The sequence below is a fragment of the Felis catus genome, chromosome E1, assembly GCF_018350175.1.
Source record: "Felis catus isolate Fca126 chromosome E1, F.catus_Fca126_mat1.0, whole genome shotgun sequence".
Lineage (NCBI taxonomy): Eukaryota > Metazoa > Chordata > Mammalia > Carnivora > Felidae > Felis > Felis catus.
In genome coordinates, this window is record NC_058381.1 from 37,420,993 (window position 1) to 37,435,281 (window position 14,289).

Sequence of the window (14,289 nt, forward strand, 5' to 3'; positions counted from 1 at the left end):
GGTCGCTAACTGTTCTCACCCCCGCCCCAGCTCTTCACACAATACCCACACCCCACACACCCCACCCCCACTGCTGTGCCTCCATACAGCACCCCCGCCCCCACTGTGTTCCAAGGCCTGGGCTCCTGTGTCTTTCTGAAGGGACGCTAAGATGTTGGGTACTTGAGCAACTCTGTAATCATGGGGGGGGGGGGCAGGCCAGGTTATGGATGGGCAAGCCCAAGCTTCAGGGAGGCCCCGGGGGAGAGGCTGTGTCCCCCCCCCCCTTCCCGGGGGAATCTCAGCAGACAGGCCCTTAATCTCAGGCAGGAAGCAGGGTCCGGTTACCAGGAGGGGAGGGGAATACCCTGGGCTAAGGGTAAAGGGAGCTTGGGGGGGGGGGTGGGCACTGCCACAGGGAGGAGAGGGAAGAAAAAGAAGGGTGAGTGGGATCTAATCAAGTTAACCCCTTCACAGCCAGACTCCCCTCTTGTCATCCTGCGCTCTTTGGGACAGCTCCTGGTCATGGGCTCTGCTGGGTGGGGTGCCTCTCATATAAGGCCACCCCCAGGGCCTCTGACCATAGGACAGCAGACTCCCTGCTGGGCCAGGCTCTCTCCAAGGCCCTCTTAAGACTGGCTTCCTGTGAGCCCTAGGCATCCTTGTTTGTCCCACGACTCTCTTGGTCTTTAGGGCTTCTGGTCTCTGTTGCTCTGGTATGTTTGCCTGATTCTGGGCCCCTCGGGGTCCCTGTGTCTCTGCCTGCGTTGCGGTGGGTCTTCCTTACATCCACCTCTGTCTCCAGGATCTGTCAAACCTCTGTGTGCTTGTCCTGAGTGCAGGCTCCACATCTACCTCATCTGCTCTCTTTGGGCCTCTGAGTCTGTCTGTCTCTGTTTCTCTACATCTATCAGGGTATTGAGATCTACCTCGATCTCAGTGCGCCTGCTACACATCTGTCTGTCTGTCTGGGACCGGGCCTCCATCTGTGAGGCTGCTCTGGGCCTGTCGTCTCTGGCCTGAGTCCTTTGGCTTGTCCCTCTGCTTAACATTGTAGGGTGGAGACGAGCTGGGGCACGCTGATGGGCTGGACCAGGGATGGACGAAAGAGAAAGGGAAAAGGGGACGTGGGTGGAAATGGGGGTCAGAGATGAGGGGACAAGTCCCATTCTTAAATGGTGCCGAAAGCAAGCTGGATAGCCCTGAAACACCAGATGCAGCTCTGCCAGGCCACGGCGGGGGACATGGCAGGGGACACACCTGGTCAGGGGTAGGGGCAGAGTTGCACAGAAACTGAAACAGGCATCAATGGAGAGGCAAATAGAAAGACAGATGGGGAGCTCTGGGTTCTGATCCGGGCTCCACCACTAGTCCCCGGTGACCCTCTCTGTGGGGCGGGAGCAGGGGTGGGGTGGGGAGCACAGAGGAAGATTTCCCTAAACCCGGCACAGGAAACTGCTCGGCCCTTTCGGTCCCTCAAGGGGTATCCCAAAGTCCCATCCGTTACCAGCACCCTCTGTGCCTGTGATTGGGCTACGGGCAGGTCAGAGGGAAGAATGGAGGTTAGACAGACGGAAGGACTTCCTGTTGCGCAGCAGGAGGGTGAGGAGGCCCAGATTCTCCTCCCAGCGGTCCTGGGCCCCTGTGTTGGGGCTGGGACTGGAGGGGCAGGGGGGTAGGGGCTCAGCAGCTGGGTAATTAGCCATCGCTCTCAAGCCCTGGGGGAGGGGCCGGCTGGACTGAGAAACCAACGCAAAGTGACAGGGGCAGTTTTGACACGCCGTGGAGCTGACGGGCCCAGGGGGCCAGGGCTTTGGGTTGGGGGGGGGGGTGGTGGGGTGAAATCCCATCAGATGATTAAAAAATAGGTCAGAGGGAAGAAGCTGCAGCCGGCACTGGGTCCGCGGTGAGAACGCCATGTAGCTTCCCCCGGGGGGCTTTGGGCCAAAATGGGGTGGGGGAGCTGGGGAACATTTGCAGGGGCGGGTGAGCTAGGAGTGAGGACAAGAAGGCTTCGGGCCCAGCAGCTGGCCCTCTGTCTCCCTCAGCGCTGTTTCATGGGGACGCTTTGGGACCCTACCCGCAGTCTGCCTTCTGGCCTTCCTGTTGCACCATCTTCTTCCTCGAAGGCAGGAAGATGCAGCCTCTGTCCACCCCACCCCGCCCGCGACACATATACACATTCTATTCTAGAAACCGAGACTGTGACCCCCTCGGGAAGCTGTTCTTACCTTCTGGCCTCAAGCTCTCCTGCTACAAAGGCAGCCTGCTGACTTATCCCACGTCTCTTGCCCGGCTGAACAAATTCACCTACCCCTGCATCCTGCTTGGGGTCCACTTGGCCCTCCAGCCTGTTCTCAGAGCTTCCGTTTCCCTCTTTCCGTCCTTTTCCTCTTTCCCAACTCCTGCCATGAAGCGTCACAGTGTCCCAGGAAAGGCACAGGACAAAGGAAGGGCAAGGAGGAGTGAGGTAGGGGACCCGGGAGCCCGGGACAGGTTGATGATCTCCAAGCACTTAATAGATGGAAGATCGGTGACTGCCTGCATCAGACAGAACTCGGAAACACCACTGAAGTGTGTTCATTCCACGGAAGCAGCTTAGAGCCACCTCCCACTCCATCTGCTTACGGTTGGGAAGTTCTTTCAGTTGTCTTCCCACAGCCCCTCGGATTGCAGCTCAGTCCCATTTCCTTTTCTGAGATCCCTCCAACCTATGGAGACGGTAGCCCTGCACTGTGGGAGTGGAACGGTGGCTCCCCGTGCCCTGCTCTGTTCCTCGGAAACCCCGGGCACAGGCGGGAGCCGGCCAGGAACCGGTGTCCGAGCGGAGGGACAAATCAGGCATCAGCGGGGCCATCCTCAGCTCAGTGGACACCTGGGTCCCTCCCACGGCAACGGAGGACACCCGAGGCCATGTTGGCATGAAAATGGATTTGGCTGGGTCTGACCTTGAGTTTAACCCCACTTACCACCCCAGACAAAGATCCGCTGTGACACGCAAGTCTGAGATTTCCCCGGGAGCCTGTCGTCTGCTGCCCACCCCCCTCAGTTACCCAGAAAGTGTCACAAGGCGTCCTGCCAACCTTCTTCCACTAGGGCCATGGGCAGCTGGCACTCTGTGTGGGGCCCTGAGACAGCCCCTGGACCCGCATCTCCAGCCACAGGGGGCACGAAGCTGGTGTGGCCGCCCATCACTGCCCCCCTCCCATGCCTGCTTCCATTTCTTTCCAATCACTGGACCGGAGCCTGACGTGTTCTGTGGGTTGGGGAGGGATGGCTATGGTCAGGCAAGTCCTCAGTAACTGGACAAGAGGCTGTGAATCGAGATACTGGGTCCACTGTTTTCACCTCTCCCTCTCTGTCTGTCTGTCTGTCTGTCTCTCTCTCTCTCTCTCTCTCTCACACACACACACACACACACACACACACTGACCTAAGGCCACCACCCAAGGCTCAGGGCCCCAGGAATGAGCTGTGTACCAGGGTTCCCAGGCTCCCGCTACCCAAGACATTGTGCTCAGTCTAGCTTATACCTTGTCCCATCCCTGGACCTCCAGTGAGTTTGGAAAGTGGAAAAACCTGAGTCCTTCCTGATTATCCCACGCTCCACACTGCTGCTTGGGGCGGGGAGGATGAGACAAGGGAACATCCCAAGCGATTCATGCCTTTGATTTCTTTAGCTGTCACCATGCTATGAGGTCAGCTGGGCAGGGATCATTGTCCTTGTTCTGCAGAGAAGGAAACTGAAGTAGGGAGAAATTAAGTACCTTGTCAAGGTCACACAGCTAGTGACCCGACCGCCTCTGCAAAGAGGATACTGTTGTGCTGCCCATTTTACAGATGAGGAAAACCGATGCTTAATTTCCCCCAGGCTTTCCGTTGTTTTGATTCCTTATCCTTCTGTTCTCCCAAGGTATCCTACCCAGCCCACTTGTGACTCCGAGTCCTTTCCCTTTCTCTGGAGAAGGGCGAGACCCTAAGGCTTCCCCTGTCACCTGGTGGGCGCTCCCCTGTACTTTGGGAAGTCAGTCCTTGTGTCCTTTTCTGTCCGATGACCCTGCAGAAATGAACCCCATTCCTCAGCAAATCCCATCCCACTTAGGTTCAGAAGGGGTGGGAAGCAAGACTTAGGAACTGAAAGGGGCAGGGACCGCCTCAGATGCCCAGCCAAGGCCGGGTTGGGCCTGGCAGCAGTGGAGGAAAACGGAAAACGGGTCCAGACAGGAAGAATCCAGGAGTCCTGGTTTCCAGGTGCAGGATTGGGGAGCAGGGGCATGCTTCACTTCTCTGAACTCCCTGCCCCTGGCAACCGGGCCCACTGCCAGACATCCAAGCTGTTAGGTGTTTCTGTCTGAGTTGGGAGGGGACCTGGGCAGCTCTTAGAAATGACGGGAGGACACCACTGCGCACGCTCCCTGCCAGGCAGTGCTGTCTCCCGCTCTCTGCCGGCTCCGAAGTTCGTCACACCTTCAGCTCTGCCCTTCTGCTAACAGAACCCGCACTCACTCTCCCTCCTGCTCTCACCTTGGGACCTGTGAGCCAGTGGCTGAGAGGGGGCAGCAGAGCCAGCTGGAGCTACCAGCTGCCCCGCTCCTCCTATGTCACCCCGACTGTCTACGGTTCTAGAGAGCTCTGCCACAGCCTCGGCAGTAGCTCTGAAGACAGTGAGTGTGACTTAAGAACTCCTGGTCTGGGGAGCCTGGGTGGCTCAGTCGGTTGAGCCTCTGACTTTGGCTCAGGTCATGATCTCACGGTTCCTGGGTTCGAGCCCCTCCTCCGGCTTTGTGCTGACAGCTCAGAGCCTGGAGCCTGCTTTGGACTCTGTGTCTCCCTGTCTCTCTGCCCCTCCCCTGCTTGCACTCTGTTCCTCTCTCTCTAAAATAAAAACATAAAAAAAAAAAAAAAGAGAACTCCTGTTCTAGGCTGAGAGTGAGGAGCGGGCTTTCTCTGACAACTTATTTGGGGAAATCAAGGGTCCCATCCTCTGGCCCCAGCTCTTCTCAAGAGCTAAGCCGCCCTGAACCTGCCACTATCCTTCTTTAGCAAGCCCAGGGAAGATTTCCCAAAAGATAATCTGAGGCAGAGTCTCTTCCTTGCCTACACTCTTCTTCGAGTCTAACCTTGGTCCCTTGCAGAGGGGTGGAAGGGGACAGAGATGAATCGCAGTTTCTTATAAACCTGGTGGCTTCTTGTTCCCCGACGACAATATAGCAGAGGAGCTCTGTGGTTCTGGCTCTGAGTCAGGACCCACCGCCTGGGCGTCCCCAGTGCCATATCCCTCCGCCCCGCCCCAGACTGGAAAATCAGGCTCATGCCTCTGCCCGAGTCAGTGCTTCCCCTGCTTCCCCTCACGATCTCGCTTTCCCCTAAAGGGAGGTATTTCCTCGAAGCTGGGAAAAGTCAAGGGGGCAGAGACCTTGCCAGCTATGGGGAGATGGGGAGGCGGGGAGGCGGCCGGTGGGCATGGGGCATGGGGTGGGGGGTGGAGCTAGCCTGCCCTCCCTGCCCTGCCCCTCCCCCACTCAGCCCAGCTCCCCGGTCCCGCTCCTCTAGCTCAGGATGTGTGCTCCAGAGCACAGAGCGTGCGCGCGTGCGTGTGTGTGTGTTCACACACTCAACACACGTCTGTGGCTGTTTCTGGGGGTTGGCTCCCCGCTAACCTCCAAGGGTGAGGATGGGGTGGAGGAGGACACATGTCATGCTTCTGGCGTGTCTATGCGTGACACACATTTTTTTCCGTGCATGTCCTTCCTATGTTTCTTGTCCACATGCACTCTGCATCCCTCCCAGAATCACAGGTCAGGAAACCAATCCCCTCCCCCTCCTAAAGTGAGAAGAAGCCCCCCCACCTTGGACCTCCCCAGAGGTTGGGGGATTCAGGAATCAGTGAGGAGGTAGGCACTTCCCATTTCAGAAAACTGACTTGTCTTCCGCCCACCAGGAGACCCCCAGCCCTCAGCCAGTGTGGGGGGGGGTCGGTTCCCAGACAGGTTGTGCAGACCCTCCACCTTCCCACCTGCATAAAGTCTCAAAGGGACAAGAACCAGGGGTCGTGATGACCCGGTTCCCAGACCCTAGGTGAGGACAGGGGAGTTTGGGGAAAGCGAATCCTGGGGAGAGTGTGGTTAGAATGGCCTGAGTCAGCAATCTAGAACTCACGTGTGCCCACCCCCAGCCTAGGGCAGGCGAGGGGAATGCAGGCACCGAAACAGAAAGAGAGAGATGGGGAGGCAGAGTGAAAGCAGGAGACAGAGAGAGACTGAGACAATGGCCAGTCAGAAAGAGAGTGAGGGCCAGGACGGGGACGGGGCTGGGCACTGGGGGCTACGAGGACCCAGGTGATGGGGTGAAGGCAGAAGGGTCAAGGGTACAGGTACAGTTGCCCTTTCTCTTTCTTCACTGGCATCACAGAAGTGCAAAGGGTCAGCACTGAAAGGATCCAAGCCTTTCATCTCAAGAAGAAGAAATCAAGTCTTAATGAGAAAGTCACCAAAAAAAGAAAAAAGAGCCGGGGTAGGACCCACCCGCCTGCCTCCGGTTACTTGACTTGACTCCTTTTCTAAGCCCGGAACCGGAATCCGGAATCGGGAGGACCAGGCAGCTGGGATACTCCGTCTCACCCTTCCTCCATAGGTGAGGCTGAGGGTGGCATGGGGTTGGGGGGAGGGGCCTGGATACTTGTCTTGCATTTGCATGGCAAGTGCACTTCTTCCTTTGGGATGTTACAGATCAATAAAAATAGCAAAACTTTCTAAAGGATGCTTTAACCCCACTTTGCATAACATTGAGATGAAGGGATGCCACTTCCTCCCTTGTGGATGCACAGAAAGGAGGAGGGAGGAAAGGGGGCCAAGAGTTTTAATATCCAAAAGCAGGAGCGCCTGGGTGGCTCAGTCGGTTAAGCATCAGACTTTGGCTCTGGTCATGATCTCAAGGCTGTGAGTTCAAGCCTCTGTGCTGACAGCTCAGAGCCTGGAGCCTGCTTCAGTTTCTGTCTTCCTCCCCCTCTGCCCCTCCCCTGCTTGCTCTCTCTCTCTCAAAAATAAAAAAAAATTACAAAAATTAATATCCAGCTCTTACCTGCCCTACCTCCACCTGGAACCCAGGATCACCTGGGTTCTCTCTCCCTGACTCTGGGAAGGATGGAGAGGTCAGACCCTGTCCAACTCCAGAACTATCTGTCTACATGACACTGACTGCGGGCCCGGGGCTGGGCATTTCCCTTCTCAGCCTGGCCTCTCCCATCTCTACCACCCTGCCTGAAAGACCCTCAGCAGAACTTGGCCCAGAGAGCAGAGGGGACTGTTTCCAGGTCACATGGCCACCTGGGGGTGGGGGCAGGGAGGGGAAATTCCAACTGAGCACTCTGGTCCCAGGCTCAGGCACCACCTGGGCCACCAGGCTGATACCCAGGCCCTGCCCAGAGGACCACTGTGCTCTGTCCCGCCCTCAGCAGCAGCTTGGCTCCTGGCTCCCTTGAGAATTGGAGCTGGAAGACGCAGATTGAGAGGACACCCTTAGGGGCCCTGAGTGTCCTCATCCTCAGCCCCTCCCTGCTCCAAGCAGTTGGACGAAGCGGCCCAGGAATTAATAATGTTACCTCCTACCTTGGTGACCCCCCCCCCCCCGCAAACCCCAGGGCCCACAGACATGCTGGGACACAGCGCCTACAGCCCTGCCATGCGGAAGCTCGGATCCCAGCAGAAGTTTCCAACACAAACCACATTTCCATCTCTGCCTCTGACTCCTCTGAAGATTTGGGGGGCTCTTAAGGTGGGCTTCCAACCCCTTTAGTCATCCTAGGAAGCCAAGCTGAATAGCAGTGACTGATATTCACCCAACCACAAGCCAATTTTGTGGTTTGAGTTGTTTTCAGAGGAGCAGCACTGCAGGGGCAGGAGGCCCCGGGCACAGGGAGGGGGTGCCTCCTGGACCCCTGCCCCTGCCCCTGCCCAGGGCACTGACAGCCCAGCTCAGGAGGGCCTAGCACTGCCCCCACTTCACAGATGCACATGGAAGCCTTTATCCACCACCAGGAACACCTCTCTCTCCTGTCACCTTCATGCCCACCTGGCAACTCTACTGGTTAGGTTGGCTGCTTCCCTGGATCCAGGGTGAACACTTTTTTTTTTTTCCTCTTCCCTTTTCATTTTGTTTCATTTCATGTTTTTTCTCCCTTCCCTTCCCTTCCCTTCCCTTCCCTTCCCTTCCCTTCCCTTCCCTTCCTTTCCCTTCCCTTTTTTTCTCCCCTCCCTCCCTCCCTTCCTCCTCCCTTCCCCCTCCCACACCGTTTCCTCACCCCATTTCCTCTTATGTATTCCTCTTCCTCAGGAATAATTTAGGAGCTGTAGCAAAGGCAGCAGAGCCTGCTGGAAGCTTCCCCAAATGTACATGGCTTGCCCGGCCCCAAACCCAAACCTACAGACACCCAGGCCCAGTCTCCAGCTCCTTCGGCTGTGGTACCCACTGTCCCCCGGTCCCGAACCACACCTCTTCTCTTCCTTCATGAGCTGGGAAAAGATCGGGGTTAGCAATAAGGGACACTTCCCACAGAACGGATTTTAGAAGACTGTCAGAAATACAGAATGCCAAAATGTCAGAGCCAAGAAGGAAATTAAAACCACCTGGTCCAGACCCTTCCTTTTTTTTTTTTTTTTTTTTTTTCCTTCTCAAATTGAGAAACGGAAGCTCTGAGGAGTGATTCAATGTTCCCAGAGCACAGTTAGATGCCGAGGTCCTCACTCTCAGAACACTCTCGGAGGAGAGGCTCTCCCCACCTCCCCTCACAGGCCCGCAGTTGGGCAGGTGGTGGTGGAGGTGTGGGTGTGTCGATCAGACCCTTTGTCCTGATGACAAGGGAGAAGAATAAGTCAAAGGGGGGCAGGCCAGGCGCAAGGAGGCAGAGAGGTTTGTGTTTTTCTGGAAACACAGGGCATCTCCTTGTCCTCCTCCTGGAAGCCTGCCTGAATTAGCTATGGGCCTGTCCCCCTCCACATCTGGTGGCCACTGCCACGGGAGGGAGAGGGGGGAGCAAGGGCGAAAGTTGTGTGCCTGAGTGCCAAACACAGCCCACAGCCCCGGGTGACAGAGAAAGAGGACAAGTGAGGGGACAGGAAGTGGAATGTGGACAGGAGTGGAGGGGGTGGGAGAAGGGAGGGAAAGGAGGCACCCCCATGGGGAAAGCATCTGCCCCAGGGTGAGTCAGTGCAGCTCAGGTGCAGGCCTCCTGGGGGCTGCCCATTTGTGGTTAAGCTTTATCATGTGATTTCTATGAAGGATAACAGGGTGGTGGGCCTGCGCTGGCTCTGGCTCGAGCCAGCTTGAAAGAGCAGATCATGTTCACCCCTCCCCAGGGCTCAGGGCCGGCTACAACGGCAGCCTGGACTGGAGAGCCGGTTGTTAAACACGGACCAGCACACCACGGGGTAATGGGGTCAGCTTGGAAACCAGGAGCGTGCGTGTTGGACCTCACACGTGTGCTGGTGTGCACCATTCCCAGGGGCCACGTAGGTCATATGTGAATGCGAGGCAGTGTGTGACTGTGTCCCTGTGGCACCTGGGACATACCCGTGTGGCACTGTGTTCCCGGTTGTGTGAGATTCTGTGTGTGTATGCCATGTGTGTTGGGAGAAGAAGTGCGTCTCTGCAGGTGGGTGTCACTGGGGGCCTGGGAAGTGAGGAAGGGTGTGTGTGTGTGTGTGTGTGTGTGTGTGTGTGTAACTGGGACGGTCATGTCCTTTGTGCACCTGGAGCTAAGCGTGACAGGCTGAGTCTGCTGGCTGCTGGGGAGGAGACCCACATGTGCTCACTGCAGGGGATTCGGACAGTGCCCAAGACCAGAGACACATAAATCCCAGAGTTCTGAGGGCTCAGGGTGGGTGGTGGCTGAGAACCCCTCTGCCAAGTCCCACTCGGCCCTCTGCCCCTTCCAGTCCCCGCCTGTAGGGAGTGGGATGCCAAGGCAGGCAAGGGGCTCTTTGACCCCAGGGGGAAACTGTCCTCTTCCCTGCCCCTCACCCGTGCTTCTGGGTGAACTATCCCCTTCACACCATCTCCCCGTCCTCCCTGTCACCTCCCAGCCACGGTTTGCTTTTGCTGTCTGGGGAGCAGGAGAGCTCAGCGCCTGCACTACCCACAAGGCCCAGGGTCCCAGGAAGGGGGAGGGACACGATCGATGGGCACACGATCAGCCCCATCCACCTACTTCCCTTCGGGCGGGAAGACTGGGCTGGGTGTCCCTCTGGAGCAGGGGGCTCTGGCTGGGCCGACACGGGCTCTCTGCCTCCCCCTGCCCCTCTGCTGAACACCTCCACCCAGTCAGTCCCTCTACCCCGGGGGAGTTTCGCTCCACCACCCCCTCCCCCTGCAGGCCTCCGGAGGCGCAGGCGCAGGGGGATGGGGCCAGTGCCCCTTCACCACAGCCACTCTCCGTCCTCCCGTCCCTCCCTGGTCTGAGGTCAGAAGGAGAAAAGCGACACAGGACAGGGTGGGGGAGGACTGAGGGGAGAGACAGGTTTTCTCACCTGTGGCTCTCTAACTCAAATCCCATACCCGCAGTCTGGCTTGAGGACATATGTCTTCTGTCCCTGAACTCACCCTCATCCCTGGAGCCTTCAGACCCCCACCACCTACAGTGGCTGATGGCTCATCTCCTGCCTCTGGCCTGCACTGCCCAATGCCAGCCCCAGCTCCCAGGCTCAGAGGGAGGGCGGCATCTACCGTGGAAAACACCTAAGGGACCAGATCCCTGGGTTCACCTGGGAAGCGTGGTTCAGTGTCTTCACACGGAGTTCTTCCTGAAGTCTGACCTAACGTTCCCTCTCTTGTGCCCTCACTGTGCACCTCACTGGCTACAAGTCGGGCCTTCCTCCCGTCTCAGCCAGCCTTGCCCCTTCAGGTGAGGCTGGACTGTCAGGCAGAGAAAGAGCCAGGCTCCAAAAACGAAAACAAAAGTCTCCGCCGCTCGCCAGGCTCGCCTGCTCTGTGCACCCTGTCCGCCCCCTGCCCCCAGCCACCACAGAAACCCACAGGGCATTGGAGCCTTCATCCCAAAATGAGTCAAGGCCCCTCAGAGGGGTTGAACCGGGGCGCAGGAATTTCCCTTCATGTCAAGCAAGGGCTCCACTTGACATCAACCTCTGTCCGGCCTTCTTGGCCCAGAAGGGGCAAGACTGGCTCCCGCACTTGGAGGGGTCCGCTCTCTTGTGGGCAAAGCCAGCTGCTGGTCGTGGAAGCGCCTTCTGCCCTGGTCTCTTTTAACACCAAGTTCGCTCCCTAAGTGTGAGGTTAAGGGTGGGGGGGGGATCCATGCAGAATGCCTAAGTAGGGGCTCGGGGGAAAGAAGTGCTGAGGCCCACGAGCTATACTGGTCCCCTGCTTCACAGTACCCTCCACATTTTCTTTCCAAGGAAGGACTGGAAATAGAAGCTTCTCCCTAGGTCTGAGGCCTCAGGAGACCCTCAAAGGGGTACCAAGGGGCCAGCTGCTAATCTCCTAGCTGCTGCTTCTTTCTCTTGTGTTCAAGAGAGCAAGAAGACTTTTCCGATGGGGAGGGAAGTGCTTGGAGGCGGGGACGGGTTCCAGGGCCAGTGGAGACAGCTGGCAGGAGAGTGGAGGCAGCAGGTGGTCTGGCTGACCCTCGTGGAAGCCAGCAGACTCCCCCTGCCTTGCCCCCTGCACTGCATATATATTCTCTCCCTCCAAAATAGCATCTCTGGAGGGGGGGAAGCGGGGGGAGTTCTCAGTTCACCGTTCGCTCCTTCCCACATCGTGTTCACAGCTCTCTGGGCTGTCTCTCGCGACCTGGTTTCCCTGCCAGGCCCTTCTGCTCTGCCGCCACCCTCACCACTTGGCTCTTCCAGGTCCGGGACCCCTCTGGCCGAGAGGGAGCCTCCTTTCCTAGCTCGGCCCCGTCTCCCACCTTCAGGCTGTGGCTGCCACGCGGCATTCCCTATCCTGTTGGGGACAGAAGTGAATTCAATGCACATCAATGAGCACCAAATGCGCTTGTGTGGGGGGGGGGGCGGGGGGGCGTTTACGCAGTACTCGCTGAGGTGGGCGAGAAATATGTCTAGATGCCACAGTCCTGGTCCTCTTCTCCAAGGAACTCACAAAGGAGAGGTCTGGCACGGGAACTCCCCCCAGGTAAAAGTGGACCACAGGCCTCTCACAGAGCTGGGGGTCCCCGCTCCCTCCCACCCAACAGCCCTGGCACTGGAACCCTGGTCCACCTCCGGCCACTGCTAGAATCTACTCACGAGCCCCCCTGCTATTGTGGGGACTATTTGTCATGCAGAACGTTCCCTTGAGCAGTTCCCAGGATAGGCCTGCCCTGGGAAATGCCCAATCTGACAGGGCAGCAGGACCAAGACTGAAGAGAACAATGAGGGCAGAGCTCGGCTCACGATGTCTTGGAGAAGGGCCCCCAGGGAGAGGGTTCCTGGAGGAGGGAAGGGTGAGCGGACTATGCTCCAAAGAAGGACTGAGGCAGGGCTGGGTGTCTGGGGCATCTGGGGTGTCTGGGCCGAAGGAAGTGGGAGGTCAGGATGGGGCGTCTGCCCACTCTGAGGAGGAAGGAGCGACAGGGGGTGCACTACCCCCACCCCCAACAGGGGCCAGCTGTGGGCCTGGAAAAGGCCTGACCTCCTGCCTCCCTCCCTGCACTGTGGGAGTGTTGGAGGCAAGGAAAGGGAACCTCAAAGAGCCCCCCAGGGAACTACCTCCCCCCCCCTTGTTATTTCTAGCTCCATTTTCTTGGTCAAGAAGGGTGTCAGTGGTAATGCAAATTAGGAGGTGTTGGCCAACACCCATCCTGTCCCCACTCCCAGCCTCTCCCCTCCCTCCCCCCATGCCCACACTCTCACAGCCAACTGGAACATCTGTGAGGCACGCCTGGTGCCCTTGCCTTTGGCAGAATTGGCATGGACGGGGGGGGGGGGCGCGGGTGAAGCTGTGGCTTCTCAGGGGCTTCTGCCTCTGCCACAGGGACAGGGCAGCCAGCTGATGCCCGGGGCCTCCCCCCTGCCCCAGCCCCCTCTTGCCCTCCGCCTGGCCAGGCCTCCCTGGGTCATTAACATCTGTATAGACAGTCAGTGCCCCAGACCAAAGCCTCCTCTCCAGGCTGCCTTGGGAGGGGGCGCTGCAGGCTGGAACCTCCTCAAGGCCCTGCAGACACAGCTGGACCTTAAAGGCACGCGGGCAACTAGGGGCCACAGCCCCGAGAGCCGAGAATTTCTCTGGAATCCACCCAGAGAAATTGGAGGAAGGGCAGGAACAGGGGCAGGGTGCTGGAAGATCCCTCAGTTTTCCCAAGAGCTGGCCTCTGCTCCCCGACACCCTGTCCCACCCCGTCCCAGTGAGAGAGCCCTCCTTGTGTTCATCCTCGTGTCTGACCTCAATTCTTCCTGCAGAAGCCAAGGTTGCTCTGCTCCTGTCCTTGCTGAGGGAGAAACGGGACTGCGGGAGCTGGCCTGTTCACCCCTACCCTATAAAGATGTCATTGAGTGAGACCCCCACCCCCTCTGTTCTGCATTAGTCCTAATCAGCAGGGTGAGTCGTCTCTCATTAACACGGCTGACTCACCCACACACCCCTCCTCTTTGTCAGCGATCAGCTTCTCCCCTGACACACACACACACACACACACACACACACACACACACACACACACACACCCACACATTCCCGCACATGCACATGCGTGCACGCACACACACCACCAGCTTCTGAAAGGAGCTGTTTCGTTCCTCAGGGGATCACCTGACAGCCTCCACGGGGACCCCGAAGAGGGACAGGGGTCTCCGTGGCCTGGAAGGTCTGGCTAAGGAAATCCTGGTGGGGGAGGGGCAGGACTGCAGGGTCCCCAAAGACGAGGCAGGTCGTGGGTGAAGGAGGGACTGAGGGCAGAGCAGCTGGAGCTGGAGAGAATGTTGTTGGGCACTGGACCTTCACTGGGCAGTTGGAGACAGACCCACGGCAGCTTGGTTTCTGAGAAGTCCTCCTGACCCCTACCACATCTGGCTCTGGGTCTGTGCTGGCGAGAGCGAGTGGATCCCTTGGGCGTCTTCTCCAGACGCGGCGGGGTCTTCCCTCCACTTTACCCCTATGAAAGTTGTGTCATCCTCCTCACTTTTCCAGAAGCCTGGTGATCTGGATCCCTTGCCCCCACACTCTCTCAGCCCCTCATGCCCCCCGCATTACTCCCACAGAGCCACAGATAGCCAGAGCAGCCAGGGTCCTGTCTGATCACCATCCCACTTGGGAGGAGAGCGATGAGTGTTCTGGGCAGGGCTCCTCAGTCCTCCTTCAGCA